The sequence below is a fragment of the Oncorhynchus keta genome, chromosome 2 (assembly GCF_023373465.1).
Source record: "Oncorhynchus keta strain PuntledgeMale-10-30-2019 chromosome 2, Oket_V2, whole genome shotgun sequence".
In the NCBI taxonomy this organism is placed as follows: domain Eukaryota; kingdom Metazoa; phylum Chordata; class Actinopteri; order Salmoniformes; family Salmonidae; genus Oncorhynchus; species Oncorhynchus keta.
This window is the reverse complement of record NC_068422.1, coordinates 12,893,244-12,909,943: the sequence shown is the minus strand read 5'-3', so window position 1 is coordinate 12,909,943 and position 16,700 is coordinate 12,893,244. Positions and strand designations below refer to the sequence as shown.

At 44.9% G+C, this 16,700-nt stretch overlaps 1 protein-coding gene and 1 long non-coding RNA gene across 2 annotated transcripts in view; one reads left to right on the top strand and one right to left on the bottom strand.

Annotated features, from left to right (window-relative positions):
* The window catches only part of LOC118396884 (NADPH oxidase organizer 1-like), a 45,047-nt gene that overhangs the window by 13,070 nt on the left and 15,277 nt on the right, over positions 1-16,700 (bottom strand). The window lies entirely within an intron of this gene.
* LOC127909878 (uncharacterized) lies at positions 4,361-16,083 on the top strand. The gene is made up of 4 exons (XR_008072749.1): positions 4,361-4,740; positions 5,757-5,820; positions 13,260-13,336; positions 13,461-16,083. It is a non-coding gene; the product is annotated as an uncharacterized LOC127909878 (long non-coding RNA).

Here is a 16,700-nt window from a genome sequence, read left to right as displayed (position 1 = left end):
TCCTGGTCCCACTCTGCCAGGGTCCTCACCTCCTCCCTGTAGGCTGTCTCGTCATTGTTGGTAATCAGGCCTACTACTGTTGTGTCGTCTGCAAACTTGATTGAGTTGGAATTGAGTGGCCACGCAGTCATGGGTGAACAGGGAGTACAGGAGGGGGCTGAGTACATACACTTGTGGGGCACCTGTGTTGAATATCAGCGAAGTGGAGGTGATGTTTCCTACCTTCACCACCTGGGGGCGGACCGTCAGGAAGTCCAGGACTCAGTTAAACAGGGTGGGGTTAAGACCCAGGGCCCCGAGCTTAATGATGAGCTTGGAGGGTACTATGGTGTTGAAGGCTGAACACTAGTCAATGAACAGCATTCTGATGTAGGTATTCCTCTTGTCAAGAAGGGATAGGGCAGTGCGCTCTAGGAAGAGTCTTGGTGTTTCAAAACTTCTTACATTTAAGAATGATGGAAGCCACTGTGTTCTTGGGGAGCGTCAATGCTGCAGACATTTTTTGGTACCCTTTCCCAGATCTACAGTGGGGCAAAAAAGTATTTAGTCAGCCTCCAATTGTGCAAGTTCGCCTGTAATTTATCATAGGTACACTTCAACTATGACAGACAAAATTAGAAAAAAAAATCCAGAAAATCACATTGTACGATTTTGAATGAATTTATTTGCAAATTATGGTGGAAAAATAAGTATTTGGTCAATAACAAAAGTTATCTCAATACTTTTTATTGTTGGCAATGACAGAGGTCAAATGTTTTCTGTAAGTCTTCACAAGGTTTTCACACACTGTTGCTGGTATTTTGGCCCATTCCTCCATGCAGATCTCCTCTAGAGCAGTGATGTTTTGGGGCTGTTGCTGGGCAACACGTTTCATCTTCAATGCCCTTGCTGATGGAAGGAGGTTTTCACTCAAAATCTCACGATACATGACCCCATTCATTCTTTCCTTTACACGGATCAGTCGTCCTGGTCCCTTTGCAGAAAAACAGCCCCAAAGCATGATGTTTCCACCCCCATGCTTCACAGTAGGTATGGTGTTCTTTGGATGCAACTCAACATTCTTTGTCCTCCAAACACGACGAGTTTTGGTATTTTGGTTTCATCTGACCATATGACATTCTCCCAATCTTCTTCTGGTTCATCCAAATGCTCTCTAGCAAACACAGATGGGCCTGGACATTGTACTGGCTTAAGCAGGGAGACACGTCTGGCACTGCAGGATTTGAGTCCCTTGCGGTGTAGTATTGTTACTGATGGTAGGCTTTGTTACTTTGGTCCCAGCTCTCTGCAGTTCATTCACTAGGTCCCCCTGTGTGGTTCTGGGATTTTTGCTCACCGTTCTCGTGATCATTTTGACCCCATTGGGTGAGATCTTGCGTGGAGCCCCAGATCGAGGGAGATTCAGTGGTCTTTTATGTCTTCCATTTCCTAATAATTGCTCCCACAGTTGATTTCTTCAAACCAAGCTGCTTACCTATTGCGGATTCAGTCTTCCCAGCCTGGTGCAGGTCTACAATTTTGTTTCTGGTGTCCTTTGGCAGCTCTTTGGTCTTGGCCATAGTGGAGTTTGGAGTGTGACTGTTTGAGGTTGTGGACAGGTGTCTTTTATACTGATAACAAGTTCAAACAGGTGCCATTAATACAGGTAACGAGTGGAGGACAGAGGAGCCTCTTAAAGAAGTTACAGGTCTGTGAGAGCCAGAAATCTTGCTTGTTTGTAGGTGACCAAATACTTATTTTCCATCAATTTTTTTCAATAAAAATTATATTTTTTAAAATAAATTTTCTTGTCTAAACCTGTTTTCCCTTTGTCATTATCGGGTATTGTGTGTAGAATGACGAGGACATTTTTTAAATTTAATCCGTTTTAGAATAAGGCTGTAACGTAACAATGTGGAAAAAGTCAAGGGGTCGGAATACTTTCCGAATGCACTGCAAAACACAGGGAAATCATGTTTTTTTGACTGCACTGGGGCTATTTGTTTTAGATTTGAAGATATAGGCCTTTTATGAATTAAATTTGCTCACCTTACGTGTCCTCTCTCCTCCGTCCTCTCTCGTCTCCTTTTGAAAAAGGTCCAAGTTAATTGAGGAGACTCGGCGAGGAGAGTGAAAGTTGATGGAATGCAGTTGATTGAAATGAGAGTGCTTCTCCACTCGCACATTATTAGGGGGTGGATCTCAAAATAATGAGGTTTACAGGAAGGATCCCCCCCAAAATTGTAAAGTGTTCAAAACAAATTGTTCAAGACATTTTATAGATAAAACAATACGTAGCATATTGTTTTTAATCGTGCATATTATTCTCCTCTGACAAAACAATAGATTCAACCGTTTCAACTTTTTACTTCAATGGGGTGATGTCAGAGTTGGGATGTTCCAAGGATTCCATTTAGACCTTTCCATTCAAAGGGGGTGTGACAGATTTCAAAACTCTTCCACGGTAACATACACAATAGTATCCTCAGATTAGTAGTGTTGTGGCTGTCCCCCTTAAATAGCAGTATTGTAGGGTCCAACTTCGAGAACCAACGGGGCAATGAGTTTTCCTGAAATGTAAACAGGTCCACCTGTGGTCCACCACCAGGTCCACCATCTCCTGACCCTGTCCTAAAGCTTTACCACCACCTGAGGGTGTAGACTCTAGTCCCCCCCAACGGTCCGTCTCTCAAGAGCATACCGCTGCATTGTTCAGGACCCTGGGGATATGTGCTGCACATAGCGATGTCAAGCGGGTCTAGGCCCACGGCAAGAGCTCCCAAGCCAAAGGATCAGGAAATACTGTCCTACCAGGTTGGGCTGGAAGTGTTGAAGAGCTAGGTGAACCACTTTTAGCTGTGATGACCACTCCATGGGGGGAATCCAGCAGCCAGCTGCCACTGAACATGGCACCTCAACCCGTCAGAGAGGCTTCAGTGCACACCAGCTCTCTGTGGTGAACTCTAATCAGGCTCATCCCCTTTACCAGGAAGGAGCGGGATAGCCACTTTGATAGGATCCTCAGACTTGCACCAACAGTTGACAGTGTCTGTGTTGTTTTGACTGCCAGAATTGAACCATGGCTGGAGTGGTCTGACGGAGAATGCCCAGTGGAACCAACAGTGGAGCCACACTAACAGAGTAACAGTTGGCAATCTAACACCGACATGGCTCGACCGAGGTAGGATAGGATTTTGTTACTATCACCTGAGGGAGCCGTGCCTTCATGAGAGTCAAGTCTATGGACATCCCGAGGTAGGTCACCTTCCGTGAGGATATCAGGTGACTCTTCTCCTCGTTTAGGGTGAGGCCCGTAACTCGAATACCTTAACTTTGTTGTCCTTAAGCCATTTTGCCACAACTTTGGAAGTATACTTGGTATTGTCTATTTGGAAGACCCATTTGAGACCAAGCTCTAACTTCCTGACTGGTTTCTTGAGATGTTACTTAAATATATCCACATAATTGTCCTACGTCATGATGCCATCTATTTTGTGAAGTGCACTAGTACAGTGCAGCAAAGCAACCCCACAACACGATGCTGCCAGCCCTGTGCTTCACGGTTGCGATTGTGTTCTTCGGCTTGCAAGCCTCCCCCTTTTTCCTCCAAACATAACAATGGTCATTATGGCCAAACAGTTTCATCATCACCACTTTTTCCAGCCTTATTCCAAAATTGATTACGTTTTTTTCCCCTCCTCATCAATCTACACACATACCCCATGATGACAAAGCAAAAACAGGTTTTTAGAAATGTTTACTTAGATATGGTCATTCATAGAATATTTGGGGATGACGTATACTAAGGCATTGATGACAATTCTATAGCTATATAGAGTGGGAAAGCTGCCATACGTTTGGACAATAAATAGACACTGCAAAACCTAATAAAAACATCTGTCTTGTCCAGGACCGGAGTTTACGCAGACCGGTGCGTCATAGCCAATCACAGCTACAGTAAGCCTACATACAAATAAGCCATTTGCCACACGGGCCTGCCATCATTCATTTTGAACAGGATTGTTGTGTTTCCAGGCAGTGGTAACAACGTGACTTTAGATCATTAGAATGCATTCGCCAAAAGCCACAACATGTACTTGAATGGACTTCTGCAAATATGTAAATACCACAGGAGTCCTCTAACATTTGTGTCACGTTCTGACCTTTATTTCCTTTGTTTTGTATTTATTTAGTATGGTCAGGGCGTGAGTTGGGGTGGGCAGTCTGTTTGTTTTTCTATGTTGGATGTCTTGTTTGTCTGTTTCTGTGTTTGGGCCTGATATGGTTCTCAATCAGAGGCAGGTGTTAGTCAATGGTCTCTGATTGGGAGCCATATTTAGGTAGTCTGTTTTGTGTTGGGTTTTGTGGGTGATTGTTCCTGTCTTTGTTGCACCAGATAGGGCTGTTTCGGGTTTTCACGGTTCTTATTTTGTATTATACATTGTTCAAGTTATCATCTTTATTAAATATGTATAAAAATAACCACGCTGCGTTTTGGTCCGCCTCTCCGTCCCAGGAAGCGTTCCGTCACAGAATCAACCACCAACCAAGGACCAAGCGGCGTGGTAAAAGACAGCGACGACAGCAGCAGCAGCAGCAACAACAGCGGCCAGCATCACAGGACTCCTGGACATGGGAGGAGATATTGAACGGAGAGGGACCCTGGTCACAGGCTGGGGAATATCGCCGCCCCAAAGCAGAGCTGGAGGCAGTGAAAGCTGAGCGGCGGCAATATGAGGAGGCAGCACGGCAGCGCGACAGGTACGAGAGGCACACGAGGCGTGGGGCTAAGCCAGGTAGCAGACCTGAGCTCACTCCTCGTGCTTACGCGTTACTGGTCAGGAACCGTGTTATGTGGTTAAGCGCACAGTGTCGCCAGTACGTGCCCATAGCCTGGGGTGCGCTATAGGGCAGCCCCCCGAAAGTGTCATGCGAGTGTGGGCATCGAGCCAGGGCGTATGGTGCCTGCTCAGCGTGTCTGGTCGCCGGAACGCAGTTTTGGTCCAGGGTATCCTGCGCCGGCTCTGCGTACTTTGTCTCCGGGGTGCTGGGAGGGTGCAGTGCGTCCTATGCCTATGCCTGTGCTCCGCTCGTGCCGGGCAAATGTGGGAGTGGAGCCTAAGGGAGTAGTAGGCACTAGATCTCCCGTGCTTACCCACAGCCCGGTTCAACCTGTGCCTGCACTCTGGAGGGTCCGGGCTAGAGTAGTGATCCAGCCTGGGGGTGGTGCCAAGACTGGGCACCAGAGCTCCCCCACAGCCCGGTCCTTCAGGTGCCTCCTCCTAACACCAAGCCTCCTGGAGGTCTCCCCAGCCTGGTGGGTCCTGTGGCAGCCCCACACACCAGGCTCTCTGTCTCCTCCCTACAGGTGTTCCCGCCTGTCCGCACCTTTGGGGGGTGGGGGGTACTGTCACGTTCTGACCTTTATTTCCTTTGTTTTGTATTTATTTAGTATGGTCAGGGCGTGAGTTGGGGTGGGCATGTTTGTTTTTCTATGATTTGGGGATTTGTATGTTTCGGCCTAGTATGGTTCTCAATCAGAGGTAGGTGTCATTAGTTGTCTCTGAGAATCATACTTAGGTAGCCTGGGTTTCACTGTTTGTGGGTGATTATCTATGTTAGTTGTGTCAGCACAGGTCTCATTTATAGCTTCACAGTTGTTATTTGTTGTTTTTGTGTAGTTTGTATTCAGTGTTCAGTGCTTTCTTTTATTAAATATTCCTCATGAACATATACCACGCTGCATTTTGGTCCTCTGATTCTTCTCTCCTCTTCAGATGAAGAGGACGCTCGTGACAATTTGGGAACTTCACAGTCCCATTGATCAAACAACCATGAAAGGTAGGCTCTCTTTACAATTCTACAACAACTACCTAATACACACATCTAAGTAAAGGAATGGAATAAGAATATATATACATAGAAATACAGTATATGGATGAGCCATGACCGAGCGGCATAAGCAAGATGCAATAGACATATATAGGTATAAAATACAGGATATACATGTGTGATGAGTAATGTAAAATATGTCAACATTATTAAAGTGGCATTATTATGTTGATGAGTGATCCATTTATTAAAGTGGCCAATGATTTCAAGTCTGTATGTAGGCAGCAGCCTCACTGTGTTAGTGATGGCTGGCTGTTTAACGGTCTGATGGCCTTGAGAGAGTGGCTCGGGTGGTTGTTGTCCTTGATGATCTTTTTGGCCTTCCTGTGACATCAGGTGCTGTAGGTGTCCTGGAGGGCAGGTAGTTTGCCCCTGGTGATGAGTTGTGCAGATCGCACCACCCTCTGGAGAGATTTGCGGTTGAGGGCAGTGCAGTTGCCGTACCAGCCGGTGATGCAGCCCAACAGGACACTCTCAATTGTGCGTCTGTAAAAGTTTGAGTGTTTTTGGTGACAAGCCTAATTTCTTCAGTTCTGGGGTTGGAAGAGACGCTGTTGCGCCTTCTTCACTTCACTGTCTGTGTGGGTGGACCATTTCAGTTTGTCCATGTGTACGCCTTGATGATTGAGTTGGAGGCGTGCATGGCCACGCAGTCATGGGTGAACAGGGAGTACAGGAGGAGGCTGAGCACACCCTTGTGGGGCCCCAGTTTTGAGGATCAGTGAAGTGGAAATGTTGTTTCCTACCTTCACCACCTGGGGGTGGCCCGTCAAGAAGTCCAGGACCCAATTGCACAGGGCGGGGTTGAGACCCAGGGCCTCAAGCTTAATGATGAGCTTGGAGGGTACTATGGTGTTTTTTGCTGAGCTGTAGTCAATGAACAGCATTCTTACATAGGTATTCCTCTTGTCCAGGTGGGATAGGGCAGTGTGCAGTGTGATGGTGATTGCATCGTCTATGGACCTATTGGTGCGGTATGCAAATTGAAGTGGGTCTAGGGTGACCGGTACGGTGGAGGTGTTATGATCCTTAACTAGTCTCTCAAAGCACTTCAAGATGACAGAAGTGAGTGCTACGGGGTGATAGTAATTTAGTTCAGTTACCTTTGCCTTCTTGGGTACAGGAACAATGGTGGCCATCTTGAAGCATCCTCCCAGAAGCTAGCTAGCTAGAGAAAGAAACACAATTTAATCCATTTTAGAATAAGGCTGTAACAAAATGTGGAGAAAGTCATGGGGTCTGATTACTTTCCGAATGCACTGTTAGCTCATCTTGCTCTGGGTCTCGCTCTGGCTAGCATTAGTTGTTGATCAAACTAAAAACACAGAGCCTAACGTTAGCTAGCTAGCCAGCCTTATTCTAAAATGGATTAAATTGTGTTTTTCTCATCAATCTATACACAATGCCCCATAATGACAAAGCAAAAACAGGTTTTTAGAAATGGTTGCAAATGTATTTGAAATAAAACACTAAAATATCAAATTTACATAATTATTCAGACCCTTTACTAAGTACTTTGTTGAAGCACCTTTGGCAACGATTAAAGTCTTGAGTCTTATTGGGTTTGACGCTACAAAATTGGCACACCTGTATTTGGGGAGTTTCTCCCATTCTTCTCTGCATATCCTCAAGCTCTGTCAGGTTGGATGGGGAGCGTTGCTGCACAGCTATTTTCAGGGTTCAAGTCCAGGCTCTGGCTGGGCCACTCAAGGACATTCAGAGATTTGTCTCAAAGCCACTCCTGCTTTGTCTTGGCTGTGTGCTTAGGGTTGTTGTCCTGTTGGAAGGTGACCCTTCACCCCAGTCTGAGATCCTGAGCGCTCCGAAGCAGGTTTTCATCAAGAATCTTTCTATACTATGCTCTGTTAATCCTTCCCTTGATCCTGACTAGTCTCCCAGTCCCTGCCGCTGAAAAGTCCCCACAGCTAGATGTGGCCAACACCACACTTCACCATAGGGATGGTGCCAGGTTTCCTCCAGAAGTGATACTTGGCATCCAGGTTAAAGAGTTCAAGTTTGATTTCGTCAGACCAGAGAATCTTGTTTCTCATGGTCTGAGAGTACTTTAGGTGCCTTTTGGCAAACTCCAAGTGGGCTGTCATGAGCCTTTTACTGAGGAGTGACTTCCATCTTGCCACTCTACCATAAAGGCCTGATAGGTGGAGTGCTGTAGAGATGGTTGTCCTTCTGGAAGGTTCTCCCATATCCACAGAGGAACTCTGGAGCTCTGTCAGAGTGACCGTCGGGTTCTTGGTCGACTCCCTGATCAAGGCCCTTCTCCCCCGATTGCTCAGTTTGGCCCGTCGGCCAGCTCTAGGAAGAGTCTTGGTGGTTCCAAACTTATTCCATGTAAGAATGATGGAGGCCACTGTGTCCTTGGGAACCTTCAATGCTGCAGAAATGTTTAGGTACCCTTCCCCAGATCTGTGCCTCAACACAATCCTGTCTCGGAGCTCTATGGACAATTCCTTCGACCTCATGGCTTGTTTCTTTGCTCTGACATTCACTGTGAACTGTTGGAGCTTATATAGACAGGTGAGTTCCTTTCCAAATAATCTCCAACCAATTGAATTTACCACAGGTGTACTCCCATCAAGTTGTAGAAACATCTCAAGGATAATCAATGGAAACAGGATGTACCTGAGCTCATTTTGAGTCTTATAGCAAAGGGTCTGAATACTTATGTAAATAAGTTATTTCTGTTTAATAAAATAAAAAAAATAGCGAAAACGTCTAAACCTGTTTCCCCTTTTTCATTATGGGGTATTGTGTGTGTATTTAATCAATTTTAGAATAAGTCTGTAACGTATCAAAATGTGGAAACAAGGGGTCTGAATACTTCTCAAATGCACTGTAAGTCATGGCATTTTTAAAACCTCTTAAAAGTTGGTTTTGAAGCACAAACTTGTGGTTTGATATATATTTTTTATATTATGATTCTGTTTGTTTCATGTCTGCAAAGTAGTTAAGGCAGTGGTCCCGTGGTGGGAACATATATCAGCGGAAATTTCAAGTACGCCACCTATAGTTTTTGATAAAACTCAAACTTTCATTAAAATGCACATACAATATACTGAATTAAAGTTACACTCGTTGTGAATCTAGTTACCGAGTCAGATTTGTAAAATGCTTTTCGGCGAAAGCATGAGAAGCTATTATCTGATAGCATGTATCCCCCAAATACTGCACCGTCACCTAACGACAGATTTTGCGATAGCCGGGGGCTACTCAGAACGCAGAAATAAAATATAAAACATTCATTACCTTTGACGAGCTTCTTTCTTGGCACTCCTAGATGTCCCATAAACATAATTTTGGGTCTTTTTTCGATTAAATCGGTCCATATATAGCCAAGATATCGATCTATGAAGACTGTGATAAACTAAAAAAAAATAGCGTTTCATAACGTAACGTCATTTTTTTTAAATTAAAAAAGTAGACTATAAACTTTCACAAAACACTTCGAAAATACTTTTGTAATGCAACTTTAGGTATTAGTACACGTTAATAAGCGATAAAATTCATCAGGAGGCGATGTAAATTCTATAGGTGTCCGTTGGAACATAATGTCTGAAGAAATCTCAACCAAAACATCCGGTCGGTGACCGGAGGGAATTGGTTCCCTTGTGTTGGTTTGACCAAGAATCAAAGCCGACTCAAATGACAAGACTAGACATCGTGTGGAAGCTGTAGGCACTGCAACCTCGGCCTCATTTAATCCGGTTCACTTTGAACAAATCCTGGAAGTAGCGCATGGATATTTATTTCCATTTTCAGTGATCAGATTTTCCTGCACTTTTCGATGAAACGCACGTTCTGTTATAGTCACAGCCGTGATTGAACCAGTTTTAGAAACGTCTGAGTGTTTTCTATCCACACATACTAATCATATGCATATACTCCTGGCATGAATAGCAGGGCGCTGAAATGTTGCGCGATTTTTAACAAAAAGCTGTGAAAAGCTGCTTATGTTGCGCGATTTTTAACAAAAAGCTGCGAAAAGCTGCTTAAATTCTCGACTTCCCTAACAGTTAAAACGCAGTCAGTTCCATTCTGTGGAACATTCATACACTCATCATCGACCTCTGAGCCTTACATAAATATAATTAACTCAAGCCATATTCTTGAATTAAAAAACACTATGATGGGACACAGGAAAATACAACTTTATTTAATTCCTGTGATGGTTTTTTTTTTGTCAGGAAATACCAGCCATGCCCTTGTCACTGCAGAGCAACACTGACCTTCCTACTATTTCTGGGAAATAAATAACATAAAGATCCATTGTGCTGGTGTCAACGTGTCTAGACAATGGGTTTGTCCTCCACTGCATACCAGTTGAATGAGAGGGATGGGGTTTTCCAGACCTGCCACTAGATACCCTACCAAACCAAAAGTGTTAACTAACCAACACATATCTACAAAGACAGTAGTTACCTGGAATTATACTGCAACTTACAAGTTACTTCTATGACAAGGGCACAGGACAGAGGATGTGCAATGATGAGTTGTGGAGTGATTGACTGGGGTTTGTTACCTTGGACAGGGAAGTTATTTATTTTTGGGTCATCATGAAACTGGGGAATATAAACGTTTGATACACATTTGGTATATAGAATGTGGTTATCTGAGTTGGTTATATACAGTGGAGAGAACAAGTATTTGATACACTGCCGATTTTGCAGGTTTTTCTACTTACAAAGCATGTAGAGGTCTGTAATTTTTATCATAGGTACACTTCAACTGTGAGACGGAATCTAAAACAAAAATCCAGAATCACATTGTATGATTTTTTTCAAGTAATACATTTTCATTTTATTGTATGACATAAGCATTTGATACATCAGAAAAGCAGAAACTCCCTGCTACAGTGTGTAAACCTGGTCAAGAACTACAGGAAACGTATGATCTCTGTAATTGCAAACACAGGCTTCTGTACCAAATATTAAGTTCTGTTTTTCTGATGTATCAAATACTTATGTCATGTAATAAAATGAAAATTAATTACTTAAAAATACAATGTGATTTTCTGGTGTAAGGTGCAGTCAGGGTCAGGTCAGGCAGAGATTGGATTAACAGAGTAGTGGGGCGAAGGTACAGGACAGCAGTCAGGGTCAGGTCAGGCAGAGATTGTTAATCCAGAGTAGTGGGGCGAAGGTACAGGACAACAGTCGGGGTCAGGGCAGGCAGAACGGTCAGAACCGGGAAACTAGAAAACAGGAGCAAGGAAACTGCGGGAGCAGGGAAACAACGCTGGTAGGTTCTATGAACAAAACGAACTGGCAACAGAGAAACAGAACACAGGTATAAATACACAGGGGATAATGGGAAAGATGGGTGACACCTGGAGGGGGGTGGAGACAAGCATACCTGGTTGAGCGGGGTGCCGGTGTTGGAACTCTGAGATGAGGCCTGGGTCCAGGATGTCCCTAGCGGAGACCCAGCACCTCTCCTCCGGGCCATAACCCTCCCAGTCAACCAGGTACTGGAACCTCTTGCCCCGAGGTCAACCTTCAGGAGACGTCTCACCATTTACACTGGTTGGCCGTTGATGAGAAGGGGGAGAGGGGTGGGACTGGATACAGGAGACAAAGAGCTGTAAGACATGGTTTTAGTACTAGACACAGGAAAGGTAGGAAGTATACGGAGGGCACGGGGCAACAGAGGACAAACAGCAGAGAGGCTAATGATCTTGGAGCGGGGGGGGAGGTCTCGGCTTCCGGGGGTGTAGCGGCGTGCCAGCACATCTGGCTTGACCTTCTTCGATACCGGTCGGTGCTGCGGAAGTGAAGTGGCCCGGTCCCTACTGAACCCCTCCAGGAGGTCCTGGTAATCCGCGGGGCTGGCGGAGAGGTCCAGGGCAATTTCCAAGCCCCCACGAAGACGTCCTGGGGCAGGCAGAGCTGACTTCAGGCAAAGAGTGTGGCAGGACGGGCTCGAGCCCACGATGGCACCAGTAGCCTAGTCAATAGAGGGATTGTGTCTCTGGGCCTAGAGAATTCCAATACCACGGGAACCTGCGGAAATTCAACTATCAGGAATTGGATCGTCTCGCTGTGGTTCCCTGACACTCGTAGGTTGATGGGGGTGGTATGGTGGGTGACCCGGCCTACAGAGCGCCCGTCCAATACTCTAACATCCATGGGAATGGAGAGGGGTTGAGAGGGGATGCCCAGTTCAGACACCAGGGTGACTTGCATAAGACTCACATCGGCCTCCCGAGTCGATGAGTACCTGGAGAGACTTGGACTGGTCTCCCCACAGCAGGATGGCATGTAGAGGGTGAATAAGGAGAGAAGAAAAATGATCTTTAAGACCCACCAGAGTACCTACCCCAACGAATGAGCTATGTCTCTTGAAGGGACAGGTAAACACATAATGACCAGCAGTACCGCAATACAGACAACTCGGTGTCAAGTCTGCCTACACGTTCAGCTGGAGACAGCCTAGCCCTGCCGAGCTGAGGTGAATCGGCAGTCTTTGGAGGTTCTTGGAGGAACTCGAGTAAGCTCAGATCCTCTCTGGGACGTAGACGCCAGGGACTTCCGGAGTTCATCAGATGCAAGGTGGGATCCTTGAGTGAGCTATTGGGACCGCAATCAGACCTCTTCTCCCTCCTACATTCCCGTAGCCGACTATCGATCCGGACGGTTAAAGCGATGAGTGAGTCGAGAACCGTCGGTAGTTTACTTCCTCCGATAATCCATGCAGGAACGTGTTGAACAGCGTTTCCGGGTTCCAGGCGCCCTCCGCTGATAACGTGCGGAAATCCACCACATAGTCTGCCACATTGAGGGAGTCCTGCCGAAGCTTACAGACAGCCTTTCTCCCGGACACCAGAGCCTCGAGGGGAAAAAAAAAAAAATCACCTCCGCCACGAATCCCTCCAGACTGAAGCAGGTGGCCGACTGTTGTTCCCACACGGCCATAGCCCAGTTTTTATGTCAGTTTATGTTTTGTGTGGACCCCAAAAAGAGAAGGTTCTGCTTTCACATCAGCTAATGCGTGTCCTATTAAAATACCAAACACCAAATAAACGTAACTCCTTGTTTGAACGAGTGTTTTAGATCAAAATTGATGGCCATTTGTTTGTTTTGACAACTTTTTACGGCCCACACACACCTGCATACACACAACGCGCAATTGTAAGAGATGCTCTGAGGGTGATGCCCACTGTGGACAAAGTGAAAGCAGTTGTGGAGTACTTCCACAGGTGCTGAAAAATTACACAACGCCAGATGGGGATGCCTGAGCTGAGGCCTAAACAAGACTGTACTACAAGGTGGAATTCAACATTTTATATGTTGAAGCAGTTTCTTGAGTCAAAGGATGCCACCATCTCTACCCTGACCAATGTCAATTCACCTGTTGATGCTCTGACCCAATAGGAATGAGAGGTGGTGGAGGAGGTGTGCAGAGTCCTGGAACCCTTTGAGCAGGTCACTGTGGAGATCAGTGGAAAGAGGTACAGTAAGCAGTTATTACTACATCATTATTTAATCCAGTATTATATATGTATATGAGCAGTAGATGAGAATGTAGTATCAGTAGACAAAACATGAACCTGAACTAATGTTCTCTCTTTTCAGCTATGTGACAGCCTTAAAAATGATACTCTGTGTAAGGGTCTGCAGTGAATCACATCCAGCCGCCAGAGAGAAGCAAATGTAACCACAGGACATGTGACAGAGTTGATGGACACCCTACGTTAATCAATGGACAGGAAGTTCAACAGAATGGAAAATAATCTTGTGCTATCAGAACCGCTGCACTTGACCCCAGGTTTAAGAAGTTAGCCTTCAGTGATAACAGAGTGATTGATGAGGCTCTTCAAAGAATAACTTCAGCAGCAGGGAGGGACAGCCCCAGCAGTCAGCAGGCTCAGGCACCAGGGCAACAGGAAGAAGAGGGATCAGATGGAGCAGAAGCACCAGCAGTAGTGCCACAAACGTCTGCTGTTTGGATGTTGTTTGACGAGAGAGCAACTGGGGATGCAGCACAAAGATGCCATAACGGAAGTCAGATCCTTTTTGTTTTAAGTGGGATGCTGCAGTTTTGCACATTATTTATTTTTCTTTGATATGGTGCAATATTCTATTATTATGCTGTTCAGATTATATTAGTCTTGAATTGTTACATTTATATGCACTTAAAGTTGTACTTTAAATGCAAATGTTTAATAGCATTCTTTTTCATAACAAACCAATGCCATTTTAAATATGATTTTATTTAATAATTGAATTAGAATTGTTTTAACACCAATCATAGTCAAACTATCAAACTGTGTGACTTGAAAAAACACAACATTTTTTTTAAAGAGCCGTTTGGGAGCCAAAGGAGCCAGCCCTTTTTGGTGAGCTGAGTCGAACAAGCCGGCTCACTTAAAAGAGACGGAATGCCCATCACTACTACTTTCACCTCTTAATTTCACCTACTGTTCTAACTTGGTAGTGCACAAATAGCCTATATAACCTGTTTTAGAGCAATGTAATCATTGAATATTGTTAGCGCTTTCATTGTCTGTTTATATGCCCCATTTATTTCTCCTACGGTTCTAACTTGTACAGGGAGAACACTGTAAGAGCGGCCCTTGTTCTGAATTCTGTCACTGTACATTTTCAAAAGTGCAAAACAAATAGTTAGTGACTATTTTGTCGTCACTTGCTCATGTCTTAATCGAAATGACGGATTGCCTCTTATCCGCTTGTCGTCCCCTTATGCCATAGTTTGTACATCTCAATTGTCGGTATTAAGCAAGTCAGCCATATCAGATATGTTTTTTTTAAAGACAGTAAATGAGGCTGAATGAATTGTTTCGATAACAGACAAGGCTCCGCTGAAAGCCAAGTGTAGCGGTGGTAAGGTGTTGGGACTCTGCTGTTGGGACTCTGCTGTAGCGACAGCTGTATGTAGGCCCTAACAGTTTGTGGGCACCGTTTGTCACCGTTATAGTGCAATTAATGTATTGTTTAGTGTTGTGTCGTGTCGTGGCTTTGCTGGCAGGCATCACACATTTTTTTGTTTGCTCCACAAAGATTTACATGCTAAAATCACCACTGCATCCATCCATCACGGTTATTATCTTCTCTTTTCACCTGGCTCTAATACTTCCATAGAAAACTGCTTTACAAATGAATTATTATTATTATTACCTTCACAAATAAGCAGTTTATTCATCAATCCTGTAAACCTTTTTTATTTGAATGTTTAACGTTATATTATCAAAGAATAGATAGCAGGGTTGTATCAATGGGGTTTGCTCTACAAGTCTTTTGCTGTTCTCTTGTGGTCATTTGAAAAATAGCAACAACTTTGGTCCTGATTTCAAGCACTGCCCTGGGGTTTATCCAGTGACCTGGGGTTTATCCAGTGACATGGGGTTTATCCAGTGACCTGGGGTTTATCCAGTGACCTGGGGTTTATCCAGTAACCTGGGATTTATCCAGTAACCTGGGGTTTAGCCAGTGACATGGGGTTTATCCAGTGACATGGGGTTTATCCAGTGACATGGGGTTTATCCAGTGACCTGGGGTTTATCCAGTGACCTGGGATTTATCCAGTAACCTGGGGTTTAGCCAGTGACATGGGGTTTATCCAGTGACATGGGGTTTATCCAGTGACATGGGGTTTATCCAGTGACATGTGGGTTTATCCAGTGACCTGGGGTTTATCCAGTGACATGGGATTTATCCAGTGACATGGGGTTTATCCAGTGACATGGGGTTTATCCAGTGACATGGGGTTTATCCAGTGACATGGGGTTTATCCAGTGACATGTGGTTTATCCAGTGACATGTGGTTTATCCAGTGACATGGGGTTTATCCAGTGACATGGGGTTTATCCAGTGACATGGGGTTTATCCAGTGACATGGGGTTTATCCAGTGACATGGGGTTTATCCAGTGACTGTCACGACTCCCGCTGAAGTTGGCTCTCCTGCCTGTTCGGCGGTGCTCGGCGGTCGTCGTCACCGGCCTACTAGCCGCCACGATCCCTTTTTCTGTTTGTTTTGTCTTATTAGTTACACCTGTGTCTAATTGTGTTTTCCTGATGTGCTTCCTTATTTAAGCCTAGTAAACCCGCCCTTGTTTTGTGCGGGATTAATTTTGTGTTGTGTTGTGTCGTTGGGTTTGTTAGTAGTCCGGACCGTGTACCCTGTGTTTTGGGCATTGTATTTTGGTGCCAGATTAAAGTGCACTTTTCCCTTTGCAACTCTCTGCTCTCTGCGCCTGATTCTTACCTCACACACCCAGTCCCTCGTGACAGTGACCTGGGGTTTATCCAGTGACCTGGGGTTTATACAGTGGAGTGCACTGTACTGTATATACAGTGAGCTCCAATAGTATTGGGACAGTGACACATTTAGTTATTTTGTGTCTGTACTCCATCACTTGGAATGTGAAATTATATAATAACTATTTAATTTGAGGGTATTTGCATCCATATCAGCTGAACCGTTTAGAAATTACAGCACTTTTTGTACCTAGTCCCCCGATTTTAGGGGACCAAAAGTATTGTGACAAATTCACTTATGTGTACTAAAGTAGCAACATTTTTAGTGTTTGGTCCCATATTCCTAGCAATGACTACATCAAGCTTGTGACTTTACAAACTTGTTGGATGCATTTGCGATTTGTTTTAGTTGTGTTTCAGATTATTTTGTGCCCTATTGAAATGAATGTCAAATTGTGCATCACCTCCTGGTACGGCAACTGCACTGCCCGTAACCACAAAGCTCTCCAGAGGGTGCTGCGGTTTGCCCAACGCATGGGGATAAACTTCCCGCCCTCCTGGACACCTACAGCACCTGATACCATAGGAAGGCCATA